Source organism: Pinus tabuliformis, chromosome 3_1, assembly GCF_031772625.1.
Source record: "Pinus tabuliformis cultivar Carrire ecotype Pingquan chromosome 3_1, CPIR1, whole genome shotgun sequence".
Classification (NCBI taxonomy): Eukaryota; Viridiplantae; Streptophyta; class Pinopsida; order Pinales; family Pinaceae; genus Pinus; species Pinus tabuliformis.
Genome location: NC_142301.1, coordinates 172,234,112 through 172,261,695, shown reverse-complemented (window position 1 = coordinate 172,261,695; position 27,584 = coordinate 172,234,112). Strand labels below are relative to the sequence as shown.

The 27,584-nt window shown below is 38.0% G+C and overlaps 1 pseudogene across 1 annotated transcript in view; it reads right to left on the bottom strand.

Moving 5' to 3' along the window:
• The window catches only part of LOC149186350 (uncharacterized), a 181,289-nt pseudogene that overhangs the window by 53,978 nt on the left and 99,727 nt on the right, over positions 1–27,584 (bottom strand). The window contains exon 4 of the transcript XR_016255693.1: positions 1,095–2,082. The product of XR_016255693.1 is annotated as an uncharacterized LOC149186350 (transcript). The remainder of the gene's footprint in view (positions 1–1,094; positions 2,083–27,584) is intronic.

Genomic DNA, 27,584 nt, shown 5'->3' with positions numbered 1-27,584 from the left:
TTGATTTCTAATAGAAGAAGAATCTGGTTGGGTTTTCCCCTCATGGGTTTTGCCCTGGTCATTGGACCTAAACTATATGTGTCTCATTGTGTTCTTGGATGTTTTCTATTGTGCATATGCTTAACTGATATTGCACCAGAAAGAAGATTCATAATAAGTAATTCTTTCAGCATAGAACATCAAATTTCAACATTTGTCAAACCCTTTCTCTAAAGTTTGTTCATGTATTTGCTCTAGCTTGGTAGGTTTCCTTGATGGCACCAAGATTTTGAAGGAAAGAAAAAATACCAGTTTAATGGAGGCAGTATTAGATGTAGACATAAATGTAAAAGCAAAAGGAAAAGCTGTAAAATCGCCTAACATAATGAATATGATGGACAATTGCTTCATTTGTCTAATTCAAGCTTTGTAATGTTTCTGAATCTTTATAAAAATTTCTCTTATTTAAAAAACAGCATCTGAAATGTCAATGGCGTAAGAATTTAGAAAGTGGCAATGTTTCAATAGGCTTATTTTTTAGAAGGCTTTTCAACTCCACACTATACAAAAGTTTACAACATACTGTAATAATTTTAATGTGAATACTAGCAATGGCTGTCCTTGAAACCAATTCAAAGGTTAGCAATGCCTGTCCTTTGACATGTGCATGCCGCCATAGCTAACAGAATTGTGTCTACTCTAGAAGCAATTCTACAACTATATAACATGACTAGATTCGCCAAACATGCACAACATTTCGGATATACATAAAGTTGAATACTGCATTGTCTCCATGGTAACTTGCAAAACCCACATACTACAAAAGATGCAAAGAAGTGTTATCTGAAAGTAAAATGTGAAAATTTGTTTTGAAGGTATAAATATACTCCCAACCTTCTCATTCTATAGTTTAACCATGTGGAAACAAAAAACGGTTATCAGAAGCAACAAGAGGGAATACAGTAACTCCCTCCATTACCAGCATTGATTATGAAAGGTACAAAGAAATAAATAGAAATTCAGCAATTACAATTTAATAATGCTGTGATTCAGTTTTCCTTCAAACTATTCTGTCTAGGTCGTAAAGCAGGAGCTCAAAAACCAGAAACACATACCAGAAGTGAACTGCAATTCTTCCTGGGGCGTCCTCTCCGTACTCTAAGGACAAATGGAACTTGGATACCACAGCCGCCAAGTGAATCCTGCCTAAACACCAATGCCATTCTCTCAAATTCATTCCAGTAAGGTCTAGCATGAGACTTTACTGGTGTGTATCCTTGGTCTGAATCTCTCTCAACAACTGTAGGCTTTCCACTATTCAGTCTGGAATCTACATCTGACAACTCTTCAATGTACCTCCGAGTCGGTTTTCGCATCCGCTTGCCTACAGTCTCCTCTCCAAGTGGAACTTCATCATTTGACAATTCAAACTCTGTTTTTGGGACAAAATCTGTAAGCAAAGTGGTGGAAGAATCCCTGCCAAGAGGTCTTTTCCTGGCTACCGCCTCTACAGAACCATCCACTACCACTTCACTCTTAATCACCTGTACGTTATCAGAATCATCGGGAAATTGTTGAACAAGACTCTTCCCAGACCTTGAATTTATCTTTTCTTTTATTTGTCTTCTTACTCACATTTGTCCCTATTGAAATACGCCGCTTCAGCCACTGTTTATCTTTAACAGAGGTTTCTCGCCCAAATGTTGCCTTGAAAGTTTCATGAAGTTCTTTAATAGTAAGATTGTCCAAGGAAAAATCACACTTTGCAGCATCTGGATCTGCCTTTGGAATTACAGTCTGAGGTGGTGGTGATCTGCTTGAATCTTTTCCAGTTTTTATGCTGGGATAGGAGCAATCCAAATTCAAATTTTCCAAAGTATTATCTTCAATTTGACCATAGCTTAAAAGAGGAAAACTTTTCTCAAAAGAACCATCTTCAGCAAGGAAATTTGACACCGGATTCACAAGGTTTTCATGATAGTGACTATCTAGCTGATTCCATCCACATTTTCTCAGGAGATTACTGGAACTGTGTGCAGGAAGCCCCGAAGCAAGACGAAGACGTTCTTCTTCTTTTACTCTCTGTAACATCACATCAAGAAACTGTATCCAAATACTATGTCAGAATAGCTCTTTGCCCAGTTCAGAATTCAACTAGTGAAATCACCACAGGTTATAAAGATATTCATTCGACCTTTTAAAGGTGAGGCATTGGAGTGAATATTCAATAAACACAATGTAAATAAATTAAATCAATGATTACAATATCTGGAAAACACATATATTAGTCTATATAAATGACCAATATTTTGTCACTGGAAATAACAAACAATTCTTTCCCTTTTTTACTTTTTTGGAAAGTTACGCTTACAGTGTGTAGAAAGTACTATAAAAGACATCTCTGCTGAAAGATTAGGGATGAGATCCTCAACACTCCTAATCCAGTGAAGAGAAGAACTGAAAATATAAAATTTTGAATCTAGTACTTCGGAAAATGATTGACAATGGGAAAAGGTGCCAAAAACAAGGAGTGTTGTTACAAATACTTCGAACAACCAAAAAGTTTTAAACCATTTATAACTTACAAGAAAAACACTTGTTTTTGTCGTTATAAATACTTTGAACAACCAAAGAGTTTTAAAACATTTATAACTTAGTAAACAAGAAAAACATTCTTACAAATAACTACAAAGATCGACCACTCAATAATTGTTCAAGTTAATGATACGAGAATTCTTAAGAACCTACTAAAAACTGCTTGTCTAATAACACAACATCCGTGTCCAATTTAACATAAACAAATCTATAATGAATATTTTAGAAACATGGAGAAACAAACTTCAGTAGAAATAAAGATAATCAATTAACCAAACCCATTGATAGAAATAAGTCAGATTTGATATCTGACCCAAATTACAGGAAGACCTTCAAACCAGAAACTATAGGAAAATCCCTGACATTGTCACACAATCCACACTGAAGCCCACAAAGACATGTGCACACTACTGCACCAGCCACATTCACAGGATGCTTTGAGGAGTTTCTCATTGGTCTAGGACGCAATTTATCGTACTGGGACCTTTAATTTACTTAGATATGTCTCTGGCCCTTCTTGGCACATCATCTTTTTTGCGTTGAGTTTTACTTTGTCTATAAAAATTAACAATGATTAACCTTGTAAAGAAGGCACAATTTTCATTCTCCCTTCGTCGACGATGATATATCTGCTAACTATGTCCTGACTCCTCTCACATTTTGGTAATTGGAGTCATCGCTCAGAATGGTGAATATTTTCATTGAATGCAATTCCAGTAAAAATCTTATAGTTTGCTATATATATATATATATATATCGGGTGGTTGGAAGGAATGTTGCTATCCTCCCCACCCAGGTTCATTTCCCATAAGTGACATGTTAAGCTCTTATCAATATATAATGTAATCACTTTGAGGCCTTGTCTAATTGTTACACGTCATTTTGTCACCATTAGGCAAATGACCGCCAATCCAATGAATTGTTCTGAAGCAATCCCATGCAATCTTGGAAGCAAAATTGTGTCAATCCCAAAGATAACAAGAATCCTAGATTACATTGCTTTAAACCCTGTTTTCAAGTACTTGCGCACTTGTCCTAGCCACTACCTGCGCAAAAACAGTTATGAGCATTATGGTCTACGCAATCCTGCGCTCTATCTCCACTGAAAAGTGCGCAAACCTTTAACATAGGTAAAAAATAAAAAGCAATTTCTAGAAGCTTTGTTGGAGGAATATTTCCCAACTGAAGGCCTCAAGCCTCTACATACTTGGGCGTCATCCTTTGGTTCATGAATGAAACTCCCTCCCTTTATGGATCTCATCCCTTGAGAAGAGGATCTCAAACCTCCTCCTCTTGGCCTATAAATTCAACACAGACCAGAGGGTGAGGGAGACTTTTTGAATGTAAACTTATACTGCTGGATTGGGCCTGGAAGCTTATCACTGAAGGAAGGATTGGAGACTATTGGGAAGAGGCTAAGATTGTATTGCTCCTTCTTATTCAAGATTAATACAAGCAATTGTTTCTTTCCTATTTGCACTTGTTATGACGATCATTGCAAAGCTCCTTGATCTTTTGCACAGTTTGTAATTGAGGTATTGAATTCATGCTATGATATATGCTATGTTGCAATTTCTACATATGTTGTTTTTCAATCTTTATCTATGTTATGCTTTTACTCTTTGTCTGGTTTTGTCTATGCAGATCTTCTCTTGAAGCAACAAAGAAGGGTTTTTGAAAGCATTCAGGGGACATCTACAAGCATTTCATAGAAAGGTAAGAGGTCTTGCATATTTTATATATCATGCCTCAGTTATAGATTAAGGAGGTCTTGAACATTTTATATATCATGCCTCAGTTATAGACTAAGGAAAGTTTACAGTTACTTTCTTGTTTGTTTCAAGACTTGTCTTTGAATGTAGGGAGAACGTTCTTGTCTGCAAGAACAATTCGTCTGCCATAACAAATTGGCGACCATACTGGAGAAGTCCCAGCTGTACCTAGAACAAACATTGACTAAACTCACTTGGACCTTTTTGGAGGGTATTCTTCACTCGAGATGGCATAAGTGAAGTTACTTGCACCATATTGTGGCCATTAAGAAAGTTGTCAACATAACTGATTCGCCCTACTCTATCTCTATCCACTTTTCACATTTATCTCTGCGACATTGGGTTTCATCACCAACTAGTGATTTCGCTGTGAAAAGGTTGTTTGCATGGTTTGACTCCTTAGATTTATTAGCACGTGTTATTTGCTTGTTTTACTTTTTGTAGACCTTAGGTGTGGATTGTGAATTTGGATTGTTAAGATTGTTAAATTTTTAACTAAAATTCACTTTTCAATAGACTTACGGTTGAATCTGATGGCAACAGTTCCGAAATTTACCAATCAAGGAACCCCATTTAATGGGGATCCTAGTCATTTTCCTTGTTTTTTGAAATGTTGGTCCTCCTTATATGGCTACATTGTGTCTTCCTGGATTCGCGATAGTTTTACCGATATGGTTGTTTTCAACCTCGTTGGTTTCAAATACCCAAATTACTTTACCTCAACCGGATCTTTTACCTCATGTTAATCCTTTACCTTCTTTGCCCAACATGTCTTCCTCCCTTTCTTCTTCTTCGCTTGGTAAAAGCCTTGATGCTAGTAACCAAGTGCATAAGAAGAAGAAGAAAGGGATGAAGAAGAAGAAGCGAGATAAGAAAGGAGTAAATCGACCAACCATTGCCGTGACGGTTGATAGTGAAACCTCCAACATCCATCACAAGCCCAAATAACCTTGCAATATTTGTAAAGGTGACCACTTCCTTATCAATTGTCCTGGTATTCCTAAGGTCTTGAAAGTATGGTTTGAGGATTATCATCAATTTACTGTTGATCCATCAAGGTTCCAAAAAGAAAGGGGAAAAAGGGAAAGTCAAGCTCCCTTGTAGGTTATGCGAATGGAGTCATCAAACCCACCTTTGCCCTCACATGGATGAAGCCTTAAAATTGTTGGCAAACCCTAGTGTTTCTCAACAACAACCTCCAACTGGTTATCGTAAGCTTTCTCCCAACCTATCGTCAGTTGACGAAGTGATTGATCTAATTCCAAGTACAATCAATCCCACTCTTCCATTGGAGAGTGAAACCCATATCATTCAGGTTGATGAACCATTGGTTGATCAAGTGGTCGAATTGATTCCATCTTTGGTCAATCCCACTCTCCCTTTAGAGAGTGAAGTTAATACCACTCAGGTTCTTTTTGTTACTTCAGATTCCACCGCACAAGGGGGCATTTCACCCGTTCCTACGGAACCCCCTACAAGTATTGAGGTTATTTCATTTGATTAGAATAGACTGACAGAGCTTCATCTCCCTTCTTCCACCCCCTCCCAAATCATTGTGAAGGCTTATGGTAAAAATGTGTGACACAGAAATGTAGATGAAGGTGCTTCTGTTAGTATTATATCCTCAATCGCTTGGCAAGCTTTGGGTTCCCCTCAGCTTGTGTCTATTACATAGAATCTGTTAGCTTTTAATAAAACCATCAGTAAACCTTTAGGGATCCTTCCTAAGTTACCCATTACCTTGGAAGGTAAAATTGTTTGTATTGATGTTATGGTAGTCCAAGGCCCCTTGGATTTCAATTTTCTCCTTGGGTGAGACTATGTCTATGCCATGAAAGCTATCATGTCCACACTCTTTCGTGTGATGTCTTTCCCTCACAATGGAAACATTGTGACTATTGACCAGCTTTTGTTCATTGGTCTTGATTCGACTACCAACCATCCAACATCCCTGAATGTTCCTTATATGGAAGTGGTATCTACCCCACCACGAGTTAATTATGTGGCAACTAGTCCCATGCATTCACTTACCGATAGAAATGAGCCTCTCACTATATGCTCATCTTCTTTTGACTTAGATCTAGTAGGTGACATGGTGAACCCTTCAATGGGGACATTTGAACCCAATTTTCTTATCCCTATTGAGTCCATTGACATGTGTTCCTTCTAGAGAATTATTCTTCCTTTTGATGAAGACCTCTTGGAAGCCATGATCGACATGTATCCCTTGGCATGTATTCCTTCCAGAGCATTGTCCTCTTTGTTGAAAAATCTAGGGCACCAAAGTTATAATGAGATTCTTCTAGCAATGATAACAATTTATGAAGTACTTTTACTTTTCTTGCTAACACAATCTTCTTCTTATTATTATTAGTGTATGTTCTCTTACTTCATCAAACAGTTACCAAAATACAAGAGACAAGAACACAAGATGTTGGCTCTCAGCCAGGGCAAAACCTCTCTCTCTTAGAGAGGAAAACCCTTCTTGAAATTTCTCTTATTGAAGCTTCTATTGATAAATGCCAAACCCTAGACCCTTGACAAGAAGATCCTCCAAGCACAAGTCAAGCCTTTGTCCTTCTTCTTCCGGCACTTCGTCCTCCTCCTTCCAGCACTTTGTTCTTCTTCCGGCAACTAATAGCAGCCCTAGTTATGCTTGCACTAGAAGAGATATTTTTCTTTGTTCCTTAGTAGACTCCTTCCCTTATGAAGAGTACCTTATCCCTCTTACAATCGAGCTCTTCCTTGAGATATAGTTGTAGTTCTGATGTAACAATAGTGTGGCCCTATTTCTTCGCACGTGTGAGGGGATTCCTTCAAGAAACTGATGCTAGATTGCTCTCCTTCCTTCGTTTGTGTGGTCTTCTTCTTCGCTTGAGTGAGAGGCCTAATAGGCACTCCTTTCTTAGCCCAACCAACGAACTTTTGTGACTGTAATAGGAGGGTTGTTATGACAACAGAGAGAACCTCCTTTTCTTCGCACGTGCCACTGTAATAGGCCCTAAGACAACCCTATTCCTGACCATGTTTTTAGAGCCATCACTCATGTTCATTGATATATATGATGACATGACTTTTAAACTGAAAACATAGATGAATACATACCTCATCTTGACTATTTCCTTGATCATCTTTGCTTCTTTTGATAGCTTTTTGAGATTTCCTCTTTGTTTTGCTTCATTTTTTCTTGCCTACATATCATTCTTTCTTGAATCCCATGAGTGGAATTCCTATCGAGGCATCTGCTTTTTCTTAAAGTTATGAATCTTCTATTGAAGATTCCACCGGAGGATCTTAATAGCCCTCATCCTACAAATGCTTCTTCTTTGTTGATGATAGTGGCTTTCTAAGATTTTATCATGATCATTTCCTTTATGCATTGATGAGTTCATTCAATAGCTACATCCTTTCTACATGAATATCTTTATCCAAGCTATCTCTACATTATGCTCCTATATTCCTGAAGATGCCATTTTTCCTAAACCATGCATTCTATCCTACTTCTACATGTCCCTATGATACCCAAAACTTTGAAAGAAGACTTATGTAAAGAAGTTAACTTAGTCATAGTATAGATCTGGAGGGTCCTCCTTTTTCTGCTTCTTCTCTTCTTCTTTCACTTCTTGAGTAATGTGAGCTTCTTCTCTTTTCCTCTTATTGTTGTCCTTCTTAAACTTGGGACAATCCCTTTTGTAGTGTCCATATTCTTGGCAGCCAAAGCATTGGACTTTGGACATATCTTTGTTACCTATCCTTCATGGACCAAACTTGCCAAACTTTCCTTTTCTCTTGGCCATGACAGCAAATGCTTGTTCCTTTGATCCCACATCATCTGAGTCTAGTCTCCTCAATTTTGCACAGAGACCAAAGTTCATTTAGTGGGGTAGCTTCCTTCTTGGCATATATACTTTATGTGAAGTTGCCCCAATCCTCAGGTAGAGCATTGAGTACTACAGTGGTCATTTCTCTGTCAGACATGACTTCTCCTAGCTCTTGTAGTTGATCTCTCATATCAGAGATTTTCATGAAGTAGGGAGTTATTCCTTCCTTGGATATCTTCATCTTAGACAATTCATTGCGTAATGATCTCACTTCTCCAACTGTGCTAACTGAGAATAGCTCTATCAATTTATCATAGATTTATTTCGATGTTTCAAGTTTGGAAACATAAGGAATGAGAGAGACCTTGATGGATTCTATTAGAATCCTTTGGGCCCTTGTTTCATCATTATTATATTTTGCTAGGGCTTGAGTTTGTTCCTTAGCATGGACAGTGATACTCCCTTTGATGTGTTCTAGAAGTTCATTCTCCTTGAGAAGTAAATCAATCCTCTTTTTCCATGCAAGGAAATTAGCAATCCCAACCAATTTGTTGCTTTCCTTGCAAAAAGACATTGTGATATGTTCAGAAGAGGACATACAAGTACTTACTTGATAGTGTTGATGATGAGGAAGTCATGCTCCTTCCTTGAAGATTTGATGATTTGCCTTCTTGGATCTTGGTGATCTTCAAATTGCTTCCTTCAAAGACATTGCTTGGTGATGAAGACTTCTTTGAATCGGAGTGCTTTTCTTTTCTTGAAGATGATGTAACTTGATGTAGATTCTTCTTTTAATGGATCTTCTTGTAGGTGCCTTTATATGAAAGGCTCTTCTTCTTGCTTTGTAGTCTTCCTTGATGGATCTAGAAGAGTAGATGATAGACCTCCTTGTCCTTAATGGATTTGAAACCCTTAGCTTGTAGAGTTGATGCTTCAACCTTGTATGTGTTCTTGAGATGCCTTTCCTTGATGTGTCACTTTAGCTCTAATTCCATGTTGAAAAATCTAGGGCACCTAAGTTATAATGGGATTCTTCTAGCAATGATAACAATTTGTGAAGTGCTTTTACTTTTCTTGCTAACACAATCTTCTTCTTATTATTATTAGTGTATGTTCTCTTACTTCATCAAACAATTACCAAAATACAGACAAGAACACAAGATGTTGGCTCTCAGCCAAGGCAAAACCTCTCTCTCTTAGAGAGGAAAACCCTTCTTGAAATTTCTCTTATTGAAGCTTCTATTGATAAATGCCAAACCCTAGACCCTTGACAAGAAGATCCTCCAAGCACAAGTCAAACCTTTGTCCTTCTTTTACCGGCACTACGTCCTCCTCCTTCCAGCACTTCGTTCTTCTTGAGGCAACAGGTAGCAACCCTAGTTATGCTTGCATTAGAAGAGATATTTTGCATTGTTCCTTAGTAGACTCCTTCCCTTATGAAGAGTACCTTATCCCTCTTACAATCGAGCTCTTCCTTGAGATATAGTTGTAGGTCCGATGTAACAGCAATGTGGCCCTATTTCTTCACACGTGTGAGGGGATTCCTTCAAGAAACTAATGCTAGATTGCTCTCCTTCCTTTGCTTGTGTGGTCTTCTTCTTCACTTGAGTGACAGGCTTAATAGGCACTCCTTTCTTAGCCCAACCAACGAACATTTATGATTGTAATAGGAGGGTTGTTATGACAGCAGAGAAAGCCTCCTTTTCTTCGCATGTGTGACTGTAATCAGTGTCACAGGGTTCGTCGAACCTAAACATTGAGGTCCGAAATTCAACAAATTTCAAAAAAAAAAAAAAAATTTGTTTAGGTTCGAGAAGGTTCGACTTTATCTTAGTTCCTATTGTGTTGAGGTTACAGATAGTGTTCCCGTGGCTCCACAATTTCTAAGCAAAAATTTAATAGATAGCAGACGCGAAGGAGCAAGGAGATCGCTTCTTGAAGTATGGAGGAGACTCAGAATTTTGTGGTGAAGATCGAAGAGGGAAAGAAAGTGCAAATCGGCAAGCCTTCTGTCGGCCCTGTTTACCGAAACATTTTAACGAAGGATGGCTTCGCACCTCTGCCGCAAGGGATCAAGTCATGCTGGGACATTTCTCACCTGACATTTCTTTTAGAAGTTAAATTATGGGCATTTGAGTCCGTCACCGCCTTGATATGCCGATTCTTTATTTAGTTGATTCAGTTCTTGAGAGAAATTATAACAAAATGTATGTGTCCATGGAAGTTTTCCTTTCCAGAAAAAGAAAGAACGTAAACCAATTCTTCGCTGTATGAATCTTAAGCGCGATAAGATAAAACCGCTGAACCAAAATTTGTAGTAGAATTTAGCATTAATTAGACCATACGTAATTCCACAATGCGTGCTTTTCCGAATCGGTTTTGTTAGTTATGATTTTAAGCCTACTTATAGGTTTAATGACGCAGCGCGTTGGAATTTAAAATTATAAATTTATTGATATAGTATATGATTAAAATTATAAATATATATTAATTGTAAATGAATATAAAAGATTTATGTAATTTTAATTATATATATATATATATATATATATATATATATATTTAAAATTATATACACGAACGAACCTAATGGCGAACCTCATACGAACCTCATCTAAAAATTCGAACTCGAATCGAACTTAATTGTAATCGAATTCGAATTCGAACCCGAACCATGTGACATTGACTGTAATAGGCCCTAAGACATCCCTATTAACTTCGGTTTTCTTCCTTACTTCTTCGCTTCACTAGAGGCTCCTTCTTCGTCCTTTTTCATACCCTATACTTGTCCTTTTCCTTCGCTGATTTCAAAGGTTAATTGCGATGCTTTAGAGGGGTGGAATGACCCTTATATATAGAGGTTTGCTCCTTCTTTAGGCCGACTTGACTTCTATGCTTCACATTGCTTCCTTTTGTGATGTCGTTGCATGGAGGAGGCTTGTGACTTGGCTTGGAGGTATTTCTTGGACTCACATACATAAATATACATGGTGTAACATACCCTTAAGGGTTTTCAACATTTCTTTTGTTTCTTTGACTTCCCTATAGCACTTTGACATGTTCTAGACCTATGCAATGAGTAAGAAACTCATTGATATGAATAACAAAAAAATAATATTTCTTTTCTTTTATAAATACAAAGACCAAAATTACATTTATGAAGACCGAACCTAGTTACACTTTCTTCAACACTCTTGGAATCCACAGCAAGGTTCTATGAGGATGGTTCTTTTACTGTGTCAACCTCATTAAAAAATGAAGCAAGTCCTCATGAGGATGATTCTTTTACTGTGTCAACCTCGTTAAAAAATGAAACAACTCTCTTGAGCATAGTTTCTTTTCTTATGTCAAGCTCGCTAAAAAATGAAACAAATCCTCCCCTAATTGAGTCGAGTCTTTTGACTAGATCTCGTAAATGTTTAGTCGAGTCTTTCACCTGATCTCATAAATGAACTTTCATTTCATCCGCCTATTAGTAACCAGTAGTCTACTTAGGCAGATCAAACGAAGCTTGGGGACCATGTGCCTCTATAGGTTATGATTGGGGGGCATTAAAATGTATCTTAAGCACAATTTTTCTCTATTTCAAGCTTGTGTAAAAATGAAACCACTCTTCCTCGTGATTGCAACTTTTTATCAGCCTATTTTTGCAAGATGAGTCTTCATTTTTTCATTCCATCATCACCATCTGCTTGGCCGATTATTCGCTTTCACTTGGTGTTGTACCCTTTCCTGAGGAACCATTGTGATGAGTGGTCTTATTAGCCTGCCTCTTGACCTCTACGTGTTTTGAGCAAAGAAAACGACACAGTGTGGTCTTAAGACAGAATGTTCAAAAGTCTCTCGTAATTATGGAGGTCAGAGGTGTGTAATGTGTATTTTTTATGTACTAATAGAAATAGTCAAGAGACAGGGTCGATAAAGTAATTAGGGTTTTGTAGCTAGGGATTGTATATTTTCCAAGATATCTAGGATTCGTAAACCCTAAATGGGACCTGGATTGGAGAAAACCCTAGAAAAGTGAAAAACCCTAACCCTAATTTTTTGGTTATTCCCTCTATAGAAACCTTTGCAATTGAATTTAAAATATCTAAGGTTTGTAAGTAACCTGGGTTAGGGTTGAATTGGATAAACCCTAGGTTGTGACAACAAAACTCTAGCTCTGATGTTTTCGGTGAAAGTAAAAATCTTATCAAGGATAAGATCCAGGAATCTAGGGTTTGTTTTAAAAACCCTATGAGTTCACCCTCTAAGATACCATAGAAACCCTAGACTGTCATAATTAACATCATGTTCTTGTATTTGTATATTGTGCTGGGTTGTACTTGTTGGTAAATATTGCAAGTACATAATAAAGGAAGCAAGACAAGAAGGATGGCAATGCAAAGCAGTTCTTATGCTTGTTAATGGCATCTTGAACATGATGAGCATGATGGAAAGAGGGAACTATAAGGACCTTGAAGGAATTGATGCTAACAAGTTCGTTGATGATTAAAAGAGATGAAGGAATGCAGATGGTCAAATTTTTAGGTACAAGAAGCAAGCTCATTCTAAAGGGATAGCTAAAAGATTGTATGAAAAGCAAAGGCATGCATATTGTAAGTAACTATTCAGGAAAAGGTTCATATCTGTAAGAATCTTGCAAAAGAAGTTGGATATAAAATGTCCTCAGTAAGCTTTTGACATGCTTTGGTATAGAAAAAGATCAAGACTCTCTAACAAGATTGCATGGCATAAATATAACGATGTTGATCAACATCAAGCACAGTATCCAGAAGAAAGAAAGGGCGTTAACAATGACAACTCCAAGGAAAATATTACAACTTGGTAATCAAGCTCGATCCATGGGCACTCTGATTAAAATGAATGCATAAAGAAAGATTCAAGTGGAGATGGATTCTGCGAAAGGATGTTGATCTCGAAGAACTCAAGAAAGTTAATGCCTTGATGAGAAGGCCGAGATAAGTCTAATGTTAATATTTTTGTTATTGGTTATCTGGTTAACATATTGCTTTGCTACCTAGAAGGATATTGCGGGAATACATGATGACAGTTGAGGCAAGTTCAACTGCATGAATTGAATATATGATATTTGGAAATTATGAAGTCAACATGTTTTCATCTTGGGATTGAAAGATAGCAATGCGAGAAGATAACTTGAAGTTCAATTTCATACAATGAAGATCACTTTGAGAGGGAACTATGATTGGCTTGAAGTTTGATAAGGCTCAATATAATGCCTTCATTGATGATAAAGAAAGGAAAGTGGAATGCAAGGTCGATGCCTCGAACCCTTTCACTAGATTGAAGGAAGAGATACCAAGGAAAGAAGTAATCATGCAGCTATCTCCATGAAGAACAAGTCGTTGATGTTGGACACATCCCCCTAGTTGAGAGGGAGCTTGGATATATTCCCTCTGTGTGTGGGGGGATTAGTACATAACTCCATAGTTGAGAGGGAGCTTGGATATATTCCCTTTGTGTGTGGGGGGATTAGTACATACTCCATAGTTGAGAGGTAGTAATGATGGACATGATTCTCTACTTCATGTGTCATGCACTAGGCCAAGACTAACAGTCGCATGTCTTGTGAAGGCCATGGAGAGAGAATGGGGTCCAAAGGATTAGGTAAGCATCCGAGACTGGTACTCCTTGAGGATTTGGAATCTAAGATACGGAAGTGGTCTTGTGGACCGACACTCTTTGAGGGTTGGATAGGGTATCCAACGCAAGAGCAGTCAAAGAGGACCAATATTCTTTAAGGATTGGGAATCCAAGATAAGAATAGCCCTAGAAGGACATACCTTGTGAACATTCGGATTGGGTATGTGCCTTGAGAGTTAGTGTGGTGTCCCATGTAAAGCCTCCCAACATTGTGCGCTAATCTAATGAAGAGATAGAGCTTGTTAGTCAAGGCCTTGCTATGTTGACAATGCTAGTTAGGATGATACAATGTTGACACTTACATATGGCTTACCAATCTGACTCTTCATATGAGAATATCCTTGTACCAGGTGTACAATTATGAATACCTCCCTAGTTAAGAGGGAGTGTTGGAGAATGTAACTAGTTTCGATCTTCATAATTTGTACTATTATGTATTTTATGTAAAAAGAAAAGAAAAAAAAATTATTATTTTTCTAGATAAGCATGTTCTTCATGCTTTTAGGTTTTTGAGTCAAAGAGTCAAAATCCTATTTTGGACCTATTGTAAAAGAAAAAGGAAAAAGAAATTTTCAAATGTAAATTTTGCGACAGAAACCCCTCTAGATGCCAAGTCGGCCTACATGTTTAGCCAACTCTAAGCCAATGGACGTGTCTATTCACACCCCTTCTAATCTAGATTCTATATATAAATAGAGGGTAGATGGAGCTCATTTGTATACACACTTGGATGGATTCTTGATCTTAAATATCACAGAGAAAAGAAGAGAAGAAATGGAGGACAAAGTCTAGAAGAAAGGATTCCTTCTTGAAACTAGGGTTTGTGGAAGATTTGTCTTGTTTTGCCTCTTGTTGTTGGTCTCTTGCTAATGAATCGGCTGGAAGCAAGGATGGTTTGGCATCTAGAGGTGGAAATTTTTGTGGTCATGGGTCTTGGATATCTCATTTGATCTGATTTTATAAGAAGATATTTTTTGGGTTTTGCCCTGGCTTGGAGCTTATATCTTGTGTTTTATTGTCTTCTACGATCTTCATGCTTTTATGGTAATTGCTTGATGAAGAAAGGAAACATAATAATAATAATGTTGTCCGATTCACAATTAATTATCATGTTAATGGAAATCTAATAATAAGTTGAAAACCTCCTAATTTCCAACATAAAGAGGGCGAGATTATTTATTTTCTTGACACAATGCAACCTCATAATTCCTTTGCAGATGTTCCATCATCTTCCAAAAAGCGCACAGTTGATATCGAACAGGATCTCCAGACGATGTTGCAAAAGTAGTTCCAGGAATGCATGTTTTATGTTCGTAATACCGTGACTGGACTCCGAAGTCAGTTTCATGGTAAGTTTTGTTTGTTCTACTTTAGAGGTTCCTAGTGTTGTTCCTCTTGTTGGTCAATCATTGAAGCCGCCAGCAATACCCTTTGTTGCTATGAGTCCCATTTCTGTTGCTCCACGTACAATCTTTGTTACTGTTCCTTCCACCTTTGACGCCTTTGCTTTCGTTTAAGCTTATGCCCAAATGAATCCTAATGTCAAACTCTCTCATATTGTTGACGTTACTGATGATGAGCCTTGTTGTCGCCCAGATTGTAGTATTGTGCAAGCACCTACGATAACCGCTCTGGGCGAGGGCTATCACTCTGATCCCCACCCACTCCATTCTAGTTGTCCCCCAACAATAGGCTATGGGGGGTAGACACCGATGAGTGGCCTAGACACTTGGTTAAATTAGAGCAAGATTTATTGATTAGATTAGATTTTCAAGTAATGCGACCAGTGCCTTAATGGAGTCACAATTCTTGCTTATTATAAATTGAAACCAATTGGTCGGATAGACACCCGCTACTTAAATGCTTGGCTAAACTATATGAAATGCAAGTCCTAAAATCTATGTGAAGCACAAGGATCTTGGTTAGTTTTGAATTATATGCCTGGTCTAGGTGTAACCTTCCATTAATTATTTTGAAGTTGGTCTCCAAGGTAGGTTGTGAGAAGGAGGCCAACAGGGGGCAAGCTTGGGCCTAATTAACGATACCTTTTGTTGTTCTCTTATCACCCGATACCTCCGGTGCTGCAGAGACTATGGGTCTTATTAGTGTCAGTCAGTTCTCCCTATCACCAATGATGAAATGTGTTTTTACCAAGTTTTGTTAGGGATCTCAAGTCAAATTTTATCATGTCACTAGGTTTTCAGAATAAAATTTGGTCACTGGCTAGTGTGTCTAGGTCTATTGTTGCTCCTTCAAGGTTTTCATGTTCCGATCACTGCCATCACTCAGTTGGATGTGCCATCATCGAACAAATCATTATCATCATCTTAGTCATGTCACCATGGTCTTCATTCCGCTCAGTGTCTCCATTAGGTCATTAGGGTTAGAGTCATCAAAACTGTCATTTCATTCAATAAACCGGGAAATGAAGGAGTAGGGTTTGCTCAAAAAGTTTTGTTTCTAAGTGTAATTCATTTCAAAGTGATGTAATAAGTTATGTTCTAAAAACTGCATTGAATGTTCCTAAGCTACATAGTTTCCAAAGCAAAAGTGAAAAAGACATAGTGTGGGCCACCCCACTACTATGAAAAGAAATTGACTTCTACAAGCTGTAAAAGACATCATAACTCATTTCCTCACCCATTTCATTGCTAAAGAGATCTCATTCATCACCAACCACTTCCTCAACATTTTTATGGCCAAAGACATTCCAAATAATTGGTCTCAAGCTACCTCGTTGTGTTTTTTGTGGGAAGCCCTCCTTTTCATGTTTGCAAGCCTACAAACCCTATTCCTATACATTTTATCCTCCCTCACACTCAAAAACACTCCCTAAAACCCTCACACCCCTCACTCTCATTCCTAAAACCTCCTATACCTAAAACCTAGCCCTACGCTACGTTTTTGGCAACCTTCATCGTTGGGACAATGTATCAATTCCCTAGCTCTATTCCCTCACTCTTTTCACTTCCCTAACATCCCTCCCCATCTCATAAATTTTTCCTACACCCATTCCTACTCCCTAACCCCTCCATCCTCTTCCCTCATTCCCTTCCCTGTTTTGCCCTCTAGGGTTTGCACTCACAATTTTACTATGGAGAAGGAAAGGAGGCCTTACAACAAGGGTGGGCAAATGGCACGAGGTGACATTCACTATATCAGCTGACATCATAGCAGCAGCCACAGGGATACCGAATATTGGTGAGAAATGGTTCAAAACTCAAGAGTTGGATGCCCAATTCTACCAACCCTACATCAAAGCTCATTGACAAAGAAATCAGTGGAGACAAAGAATATTGGCTTGACAAGGTCAATGACCACTTGGAGAAGCTTCTTAAAAGGGAAAACAGAGACAAGAGGCTACAAAAACACATGGCTGCCCATTATTACACAAGGAACTTGATTTTGAGAGCAAAGGTCAAACAAATGAAAGCAAGGCTAAGCAAAACCCTAATCAGTCAAAAGGAGAAGGGTAAGCTTGATTTGCTGGTTGATGCATCTATGATAGTGTAGTACAGCATATTAGGACCTTATACACAAATTTTGAGAAGTTTTGGTGAACATTTTGGTCATTTGCAAATTTTTGGTCAAATTTGGCAATTTTTGGCACAGTCACCCTGCCAAAAGTGTAGCGTGGGCCATGTTGTGCTTTTTCTGGAGAGCTCCAAATGGAAAAAACTCTACATGGTTGGATAGATTTTGACCCCTACATCAACTTTGGACACCTGGCAGCCCAAGTCATCAACTTTTACAGGGTGAAAATGGCCAAAAACCACCTAAAAAACACCTTTTTACCCTGTTTTTGGAGGCCACACTACGCTTTTTTACCAGTCTTGGGAGAAGTCACTTTTGAGGAGCTATACTTCATCATTTTCAGTGCTTGAGGGCTCTATGGATAACTAGACAGAGAGAGATTTCCAATGAGCTATCATGAGCTCAATTTGGAGTTCAAGAAGGCCTCCAAAAGTGGCCTGCAATCTCACGCTGCGCTTTTCCTCAGCCACGCTACGCTTTTTCCAAGAGGTTGATTTTCTTCATCAGTTTGACCTAGTTTGACTTTTTACCTATGTAAATGATGTAATTGAGCACATAATGATGTAATTGAGGTGTAATTATGCTAGATGAATGTCAAATTAGGTAGATACATGCAAATTTCACTTGTTTTGGGTCAAATGAAACAGTTTCTCAAATTGAGGGAGAGTTTGTTAACCTCCCTAGTCATTAGGGTTTTGGTTGAGACCTTTGGGGAACAACTCCACAGGTCATAGATTCAACCCCTCATAGTGTAGAGATGTTGTTTAGGTCTTTACGTATCATTTTCTCAGTGATAGAACAAGTTAGACATTAGAGGAGAGAAGTATTGTAGCTTGTACTTGGACATTTTCTGAAAATCAAAGGACACAGTTTGCAGCTATTATCTAGGAATTCATGTGCAATAAGTTTGTGATGTTGTATTTTCTCTGTTATAGTTTTATATGAAAGATATTCATCTTCTCTTTCCATTCATCAATTCTTCAATGGTCTTCCTTACAGTGTATAAACAAAATTCTTTGCATAAAGCTTTGTTTTGATGGAAATATCATTGTGTGTTACTTTCATTCTTGCTTAATGAATTCATGTTTCATGCTCATTAAAACCTTTTGCTTCTTCCAAACACTACACTACACCGACAAACCCTAAATCCATCACAGAATTATTGCTACCTTGCTCCTCTATATCTTTGTTGTTGTAACCCTTTGATCCTTTGACCTAGCTACCTGGTTTTTCTCCCTTATCCAACATCAAAACCCTAAAACTTTCAAACCCTACCTGCGCCTAGTATACCTGGCCTAAAATCTATTCCTTTTCAATCAAATCATTAGTTGTGATCATAGAGAGAGCCCTCTTTGGTTTGGTAGGGCTAGCTACCAAACTGAAAGCTTGGTCTGTGGTTACCTTCATCGATCTCCTCTCAGCCTGGGACATTGTGGAGGATAACAGCTCTGACAACTACAAGGTCATCTTGTTAACCACCGAAGAGTTGTCGAGGCCCCTCAAGCTAGATAAGAAGAGTTGCCCTATATTTCTATCAACCTAGCTTATGCTAGGAGGTAAATTATTAATTCAAGTGAGATCTAGGATGCTTAATGCAAAATGATGAGTGAAATTTATCTTGAGTTAAGATTGTTTAGGTTACTTAAATACTTAGTGAGAATCAGCTTATTACAAGAGTACTTGACAATATTGAGATGACAATCTTAAACAAGATAGATGCCAACGGATACAAGTGCAAAATTCAACTATAGCTCAATCCACAAGATGATTAAATAAATCAACTTATCCACCAATGATTATCAACACAAGATATTATGCGAATTTAAAATTAGATGTCCAAGTTAACTCTATCCATCAACAAGATTAACTTCAGATTTTGAATGCAAAGTCAAACAACCTTTAAGACCAAGATGAGATGAGCCAATTTCAGATTTATGACAATTTAGATCAGCAATAACAGTTCAAAAATTTCAGACTTTGTTAATGTTATGACAGCAGTAAGGAAACCACTGCAAATCATGAAATTTGCCCAACACATGAAACATAAAAAAATTTGATGACCAGCGAATGAAAATGAACTCGTTAAGCCCACTTTATGATGATGTATTCAGTGATATTTCAGATCTGATTTATTAATTACAGCAGTAAACAACCACATATCAACAAGCTAATCATGCCAAGAATAAATGACCAATATGCCCAAAATAACAAAAATGCACTGAGACTTGAAAATTTTAATTTTTAAGACTTTTAGAGCGCAAATTTCAAAACTGGTATGTTTATAACAGCAGTAAACAGATGACAAATCAGCAAGCTAGCAATACTAAAGACAATGCCCAAAAATAGTAAAATTTTGCTGGAAACTGAAAATTCAAAATTTTTGACCCTTATTAAGTGTATGCTTCAAAAATTTCAGGCCTGAAATTCTCAGTTATGCAGTAAATTCTAGCAAGCATAAAATTAGATCTAGGCTAGATCTAAGATGCCCAAGTGGCCAAAACTCGTGAAAATTTAGATTTTACAATTTTAGGTGATTTTGACCATTAAACATGTGGTTTTAGGGCTTAATTATCACTGATTTGACTCTGCTAATAAAACAGAGATAAAACTAGGGTTTAGATGTCAAACACTAGGCCCAAGGCCTTGAAGATCCCTTGGTAAAAACTTGTTGAAACTTTGGAATCAAGTTGCCAATTGAAAAATAGAATTTTGACCCTCAAAACCTACAAAACCACCAAGTATTCAGTGCTGAAAAATCAGAGGAGGGTTTTAGGGTAGATTAGGGCAAAAGAGGCCAAGAAAAGCCAATGCTAGGCCAAAGAAGGCCAGCGTTTGGGGATAAGGGGGCTAGAATGATAGATCAGGGGCTGAAAAGGCAAGAGGAGGTCGGAAAGAGGCAATGTTGGAGGAAAAAGAGCCTCAAAGGCTTGATGCAGGGGTAACCGGGGCTCAAAAGGGAGGACGTTGAGGGTTTTGGGCCTCAAAAGGCCATGACAAACCCTCAAGGGCAGCCATCTAGCCTTCCAGAGGGAGGTTGAGGCCCCAAAAGGCTACGGCTAGCCCTGAGAAGGGCTAAAACCCTCTACGCAGGGAAGGAGGGAGAAGGAGGAGAACTGTATGCCTTACAATCAGCCCTAGAGGGCTAAAAAACGTTGACACAAAGGGTCACTAGGCTGACGGTGGGGATGAGAAGGCCAAATCTAAGCCCGAGAGGCCCGAAACATGAAAACCTTTTCTCGAAAAAAAAATCTTTTTTTCGTGAAATATTTAGTGAATAACCCTGCAAAATTTTCAAGAGGCTAGATCTTACCCTCAAGGGCCTAGATCCTGCTCTTCCTTCACTTGATCTCTTGATCCAACCTGCAAAAAATAAAAATACAACAAACAAACCCCAAATATATACAAAATAAATCTAAAAAAAAAACAACCCAAGTTAGAAAAATAATTTACAATTTAAATTACAAAATTATTTTACAAATTACACAAGGGTTTCAAATAGATTTTGAGAGATAAAAAAATTTATAATATTTTTCCTTTGATGAATGGCTAAAAATGCTTCAAAAAATGTATGTTCACTATAGCGAAGATTTAATCCACTATATAAAAACTATGGATCCAAGCAAAATGATCCTTGCCCATAGTCTGTGAACTTGGAGACCAATGATTGAGTACCTACAAACACTATGTATTATCTGAAAATAATCACATAAAGCACAACATAGGAAACCCGTAGTCAATACATACCACAGATCAATGAACAAGAACACCTCGAGTTGCACCCCAAAGTCTTTTATTATAGCAGAAAAAATAGTTCCCAACGGGACAATAGTTTACAAAAATGTTTCAGCAACAATATTCTAGCCAAAGATCAAGATGCTAGAGACTCAACTGACTCTCTAATTTATAGATAAATCCTCCAAATGGAAAAATAACGGCTAGTTTCTTTGATCCTTGTCAAAATAATCTTGGTCGTTGATAAACACTTCAAGATCTTTTAATCTTGGCCCTTGATTTTTTATTTTTGAGGAATTTTCGAATTTATCATTTAATTCCATTTTAATTAGCTCAAAATTAATTATTTTGAACTAATTTCCTCAAAAATTTGACTTTGACTTAACCACCAAGGTCCAAGGGTCCAAATTTTCTTGAAATATACAATATTCCCTTGGTGGAGGACCTTTAAAAATTGACTCTTTTAAGACCCACGAAATTTTCCATTTGGAGAATTTATTTTCCTAAGACAATTTAAATTTGACTCTAATTAATTAATTTTTTGGCTTAGGATTTAATTTTATTTTGCCAAAAAAATTAATTAATTTACACATGAGAGAGGATTTAATATTTTTCCGACCCTCTAATACATAAGATTTTACATTTACAAGACTCAAAGAAGGAATACACATTTGGCTTAGACCCTCAAGACACATAACCCATCTGCGACACAATATGATCTAGTAAACCAAGTGATTTCTAATAAAATAATTAAGCCAACTAGCTTGAATTATTCCCAAACCACTTTTACATCAAACTCAACTAAAAACACTAGGACTCACCTAATAATTCACAATAAATTTCATCCTACCTTTGGGGTTTAAGTTGGAGGGAAAAAACTCTTCTAATTAGCCATGTTTAGAAACCTCCTAGGATGAAATTCGTCAACAAAATTATAGGCTTTCCTAGGTTGTTACATAGACTCAAAGTTTTACTAAGATCATTTACATTACATAACTTGCAGAATGGGATAACCATGACACATGCAATGCTGATAGATGATTCCACTGTGTTGAAAAAATTGGTACTTCTGCTTCCCTCGAACATTGAGAATTTGGGTGCAACAAACCTAAAGATATTGTTGAGGGAACCAAAATAATTGAGGAACACCATAATTCTTACCTTGGAAATACTAGCAAAGATACTTTTGAGATGGATATTGAGTTAGCCCTCAAGGATACCATACAACAGACCACAGTTGGACTTGAACCGCACACAAAGGTAGTCACAATGTCGCTTGTGCAATATTCATTTGTGTTACAGCAGGACCGTAATACAATTTGTTCAGTAGCTCAAGTTTGTGTGTTCAGTCAAGACCCTAATCAATGCCAAGAAGTTTTACATTTAGTTGCACCATACCAGGATATCATTCCTCTTTTGCCCTCAAGTGTTATTGCCAAGATTTGGGATGAATTCAAGAAGAAACAAAATCAAGAGCTGGAAACGTCGCCTCACGGACACTCAAAAAAATATGTCGCTAGTAGTCAGCCCCTACAGGCTCGATTCCCTTTATACCTAATACTTTGTCTACAAATGATCTTCAAAGTTGGTCTTCATCCCAGTTATTTCAGCTTATCAAAACTATTGTCTTTCAATTGGAAGACCGCCATAATGCACTACTCTCTACTTATGAGCAATAGCAGCAGCAACTCATCACTATGATCGAGGAACAAGATCAGTTGCAAGGTGAAAAGGAGAAATTAGGGAAACAGATTGAAGATACTAGTCCCAAGTTCTAGCAAATATGGCCAACCATTGCCAAATTTGTGCCTAATGTTAAAATTTCTAACTTGAAATTCTACTGCAGTAACTGATTTATTTCTCCTACTTAAATAAGTTATTTACAAAGCCCTTCAGTAAACATCAAAATAAATTCTACTGCAGTTGTCACATAATAGCATAGAGAAAATAACAGTGATATACAAGCACAAGAATCAATCACATCAACACAGTTATTTTTGGACAATTGTCCTCGAAAAAACCCAATGCGGGAAAATTGGTGCAGCAGATGAGGGTTTATTTATTATTCTTCAACAACAATCTCTTTACAAGGAACGATTTTACAGAACATAGAGATGCCTCTGAGAGAAACACCTGAGAAAATTTTTCCCTTTGCTCTAGAGAAATTCTGACACCTCGGAGACCCTTTAGCATTCACTGCGTCACTTTTGCGTGAGCCCTGCCACCTCTGCCTCACTTCTGCGTGAGGATTGTGTCCCTTGTTGTGTTGTCTCTCTGATCTTCCCTCTGCGTTGTCCCCCTTATGCTCTGCGTCACCTCCTCCTCAGTCTCTGGCTGACGTTGATGCCCTCCTCTTCCTTCACCCTGCAACTCTCCCTCTGAAATCGAACTCCTCCTCCTTGAGAATCGATTTCCCTCAGGTTACAGAGTATTTTCACGGTGTGTCTCCAAATGACTCTCAAGTCTTCTCTTATACTTTTCCTATTGATGAATCAACGGCCGAGATTAAGTCCCTAATCAACGGCTAAGATTAAATTAGACTTGATCATCGTCTCTTAGAAGCTTCTCACCCATACTTTCATTAATACTCATTAATATTTTTATTTTCCTAAGTTTAGACTTAGGAACCCCATTAAAAATATTAATTATTTTAATAAAATACAATCTGGGTGGAATTTCTCCACACGATTTCAGGGCCTTGGAGATCTCATGTGTTCTAGCCCCTCCATAAAATTTTGGAGCTAGAGCACATCCGATGCTACCCAAAATCAACACCTAATGCTCAAGAGGACTTCTTTATGTGTCAACCCGCTGTGTATTGCAACTTTGTTGAAGTTGCTTGTAAAGAGCTAGTCGTTAGCAATAAATAGTTGCAAAGCAATGTTGTTGACTTGCGTAGAGCACTCCCTAATCCAGTTGATCATTTCGCCCCACAGATTGCACAAGAGATTGCCCAGGGATCTTCATTCCACAGGAATATTGAACAAATCATGAATGGTTCTCATGAAATCTTTCAACAAGTGCAAGATTTCCCTGGTCTCCTTGCTAAAAAGAACCAGCCTTTGTACCAATTGCGGCAACAAACTCAACAGCTATTTGATCAAGCACTCGCCATTATTAATCTCCAGCAGTAGTAGAATCTCCTCAATCAAGCTAAAGCCCTGGAGAAGAAAATCCACCAATCGGAAGAAAAGTCGCATGCCATCAAATCAATACTGCGAGATCTTCCCCCCCCTCCCCCCCGCACAAAATCATTTTTTACATTAGAGGGAACTTAGCTCTAAGGCTGATAGTGAATGGAAAATCGTCCTTATGTCTCCTCCTAAGAAGCCTACAGTTGATAATACCGTTCAGTTTGTTGATAAACTTGTTGCACTGCTCACTACTTGGAAATCCGCCACAACAAGGTATATTGATTTGAAAGCTAAGTCCTGAAGAAAGTACCAGCGTTGGGTCCTCATTTGAAGGTAATGAAGCAACGCAGGGAGAAGATGAAGTAACAGAACAGGAAAAAGAAGCGTCTACAGAGGTAGCGCAACCAAAAGAAGAGTCGAGTGCACATCCAAAAAATTGATTCGAGACCAAGTCAATGGATTGTGGTCGGGGTTTATTGGGTCCTTTGTTTTTGGATAAATTTTGATTAATTTTTTGTCAGTAAGGGTTGTAGGAATGGTTAGTGCAAGTGGAAAAGTAAATGATCAAACCAACCAGAAGTTGAGAACAAAAAAAGGATAGCGGCAAGTAAGAGTTGAAAGTGGTTATCTCGAGACCTACATAATCCGCAAAAGATGGATCTATGCTTTGGATTTTGAAAAGATCAAAGAAATATGGACCAAAGCACTAGGTTTTGTCAGAATGGACCAAATCAAGCAAGCAAGATCAAAATGATCAAAATGGACCAAATCAAGCAAGCAAGATTGATTTGAAATCTATAAAAGCCGCAAGGATTGAGCATGAGAGATATAGAGATGTCGAAATGTTGTCGGACTGAAGATTGTAGCTTTGTATTTGTCGTTAGATTGTAATTTGTTCTCAATTGAGTCTCTCTGTTATGTATTCTAAATGATCGTGTGAGCACTCGCTTATATGTAATGTTAGGGTCCATTTTTATAAATAGAGGAGTTGCGGGGATGAATTATGTAACTGAGTGTATGAAGAAATTATGGTTTGTGCACCCCTTTTAAATTTTCTTTTGATGTGATGTTGTATATAATGTTGTTCACTATTGCGATTGTTTCTATCATATGCATATATACATAATGATCTATGATCATTTTTGCGACTGATGTGCACATGCCTACACAATGAATGGTTCCTCTGTTAAGTTGTTCCTTGGCACTATTCTTTGATCCCTTCCTTCATTTCATGTCTCGGCACACCTCGGGTGAGACATTTCTCCATTACAAAAAAATGAAAATGTCGACAATGTGCTAGACTACAATGGAAACCTTTGTTGGCAACTAGTGGACGAATCCTAGGTCTTTCAAGCCTAATTTTGCACCAACAGCGCCAATAATCTACAAACTTAAAAAGTGAGATACTCATCTTAAGGTAGAGCTAGTCTCATACTTCCTATCAACACCAAGAAGCATACAAGTGGATGTAGGAAAATTATAAGGGCCAATAATGGGAAAACCCACATGAATAAAGCCCCTCAATATATCAGAACATAGTCGCATGGGTGTTTGCATTAAGCTTGTTTAGTCTACATTGAATCCAACAAGAACCACTCTATCTCTTCGACCATGTACACCACTCTAATTTGCCAAGTTCTTCTAGCACCATACAATGTATGGCATGCTAAGGAACCTTTTGGAGTCATTCTAGGCCCCATGATCCCCATGATCCCCATGCCACTCAACCATCTTGAAACCTCCCCCAATTATCCACTCAATGAGAGGCAACACATGGGCCTTCCTACACTAAAGATAACAATGGATAATAAAATCATTGGGTGTATACACCAAACAAAATCCCCACACCCTACTTGCAAGCAAGACCATCATCCAACGATAATAAGCCATCAGATCTTTCACTTGAGCAAGAATACGATGGGTTAACCAAGAGGCAATGGTGCTTGTTGCCCCAAAACCTAGTTGGTCTTGTGAGGGGAGCTCACAAGGGAAGAGCTAGACATACTGACAACAATAGCATATGTGGCCCACTATCACCAAAGCCACCACCTCCTATTCTTTAGTGGATTCTCACAAGGGAGGCTTCCCTATGTAGGTCACCTAATGGATGTATCAAGTCTAAGGCTTGAAGGTGACAAGGATAGGCCTAGGATAGGTACTCAACTTAAGGACAAGGCTCAAACTAGCTTAGATAAGGCAAAGTATACCTTCCAAAAGACCAATCTAGGACACAAGTGACCTAGGGTTTGTCCATAGTTAAGGTTAAAGGCGTTACCTAGGTACACAAGGCCAAAGAAAAGGCTTTGAATAAATGAATATAATCCATTTATGTACAACAATTCACAAGTTGAAGCATAGGGCTAGATTAGGGTTTTCCTAACGCTAGTGACGTCAACCCTAAAATGTAAGAATTAGTCATGGGACAAAGATAACTTGGAGGTAGTGTCTTATCAACCATGTGTTGAATCCTTCCACAAGCCAACACATGCACCCTAGTTGAATTTCAGCCCTAACCCTAGCCTAGCGGCTTGCCTTAGAGGGTCAAAATTTTGAAATAGGAGAGACAAATTAGTTTTATTGAAATTTTATGGTGTGATCACCAACGTGGGAAGGCCAGTGCTTGATCTTGGGTGATGGAGTCTAGAGGGAGACATACTTAGGAGAAACCAAACCTTAGAATGAAGTAAGGGAATATCAAAAACCCTAGTTTCATAGCCTAGCTATCATTTTATGAGGGAAAAAAGTCATTGGGGAGAGCTTAACATGAAGGATCACTCAAGGAATTGTCACGCAAATCTTAAAAGGGGCAATTCCTAAAATACCCTTGCAAATATTTCATAGGAAAATATTTGATAAGAAGTTAGCACATAGATGTAGGAATTTACAGGGTAAGTTCCTCAGATAGAACACCAAAGGACACCGCTCACAAACAGATCACAGATCAATACACCAGTATTCTTGACGTGGTTAAAACCCTCAAAGAGGGAAACAGTCCACGGCCTAAGCCAACATGGCCACTTCAGGCAATTTATTAATAAAAGAAAGAAAATTTACATAAGTTTCTCACAGGAACAGTCACCTTACAAATGACCCTCCATGCTCTTTAAATAGATATCATGGACCAATCGGGTGTTAAGCCACGGATCAATTGTCGGTAATACCAAGGAGAGAATGAACCGTCGGATCACTTCATGTCTAGAACATATCGTGCCGTCGGATTGTAAGTTACAAAAGTACATAGTAAAGAAACACACTTTTCCTAACTCTATACTAGACCAAGTTATACTTAATTATTTCCTATGTGTCGGAATATCCTAACATCCCCCCTTAAGAATAACTTGGGATAAGATTGA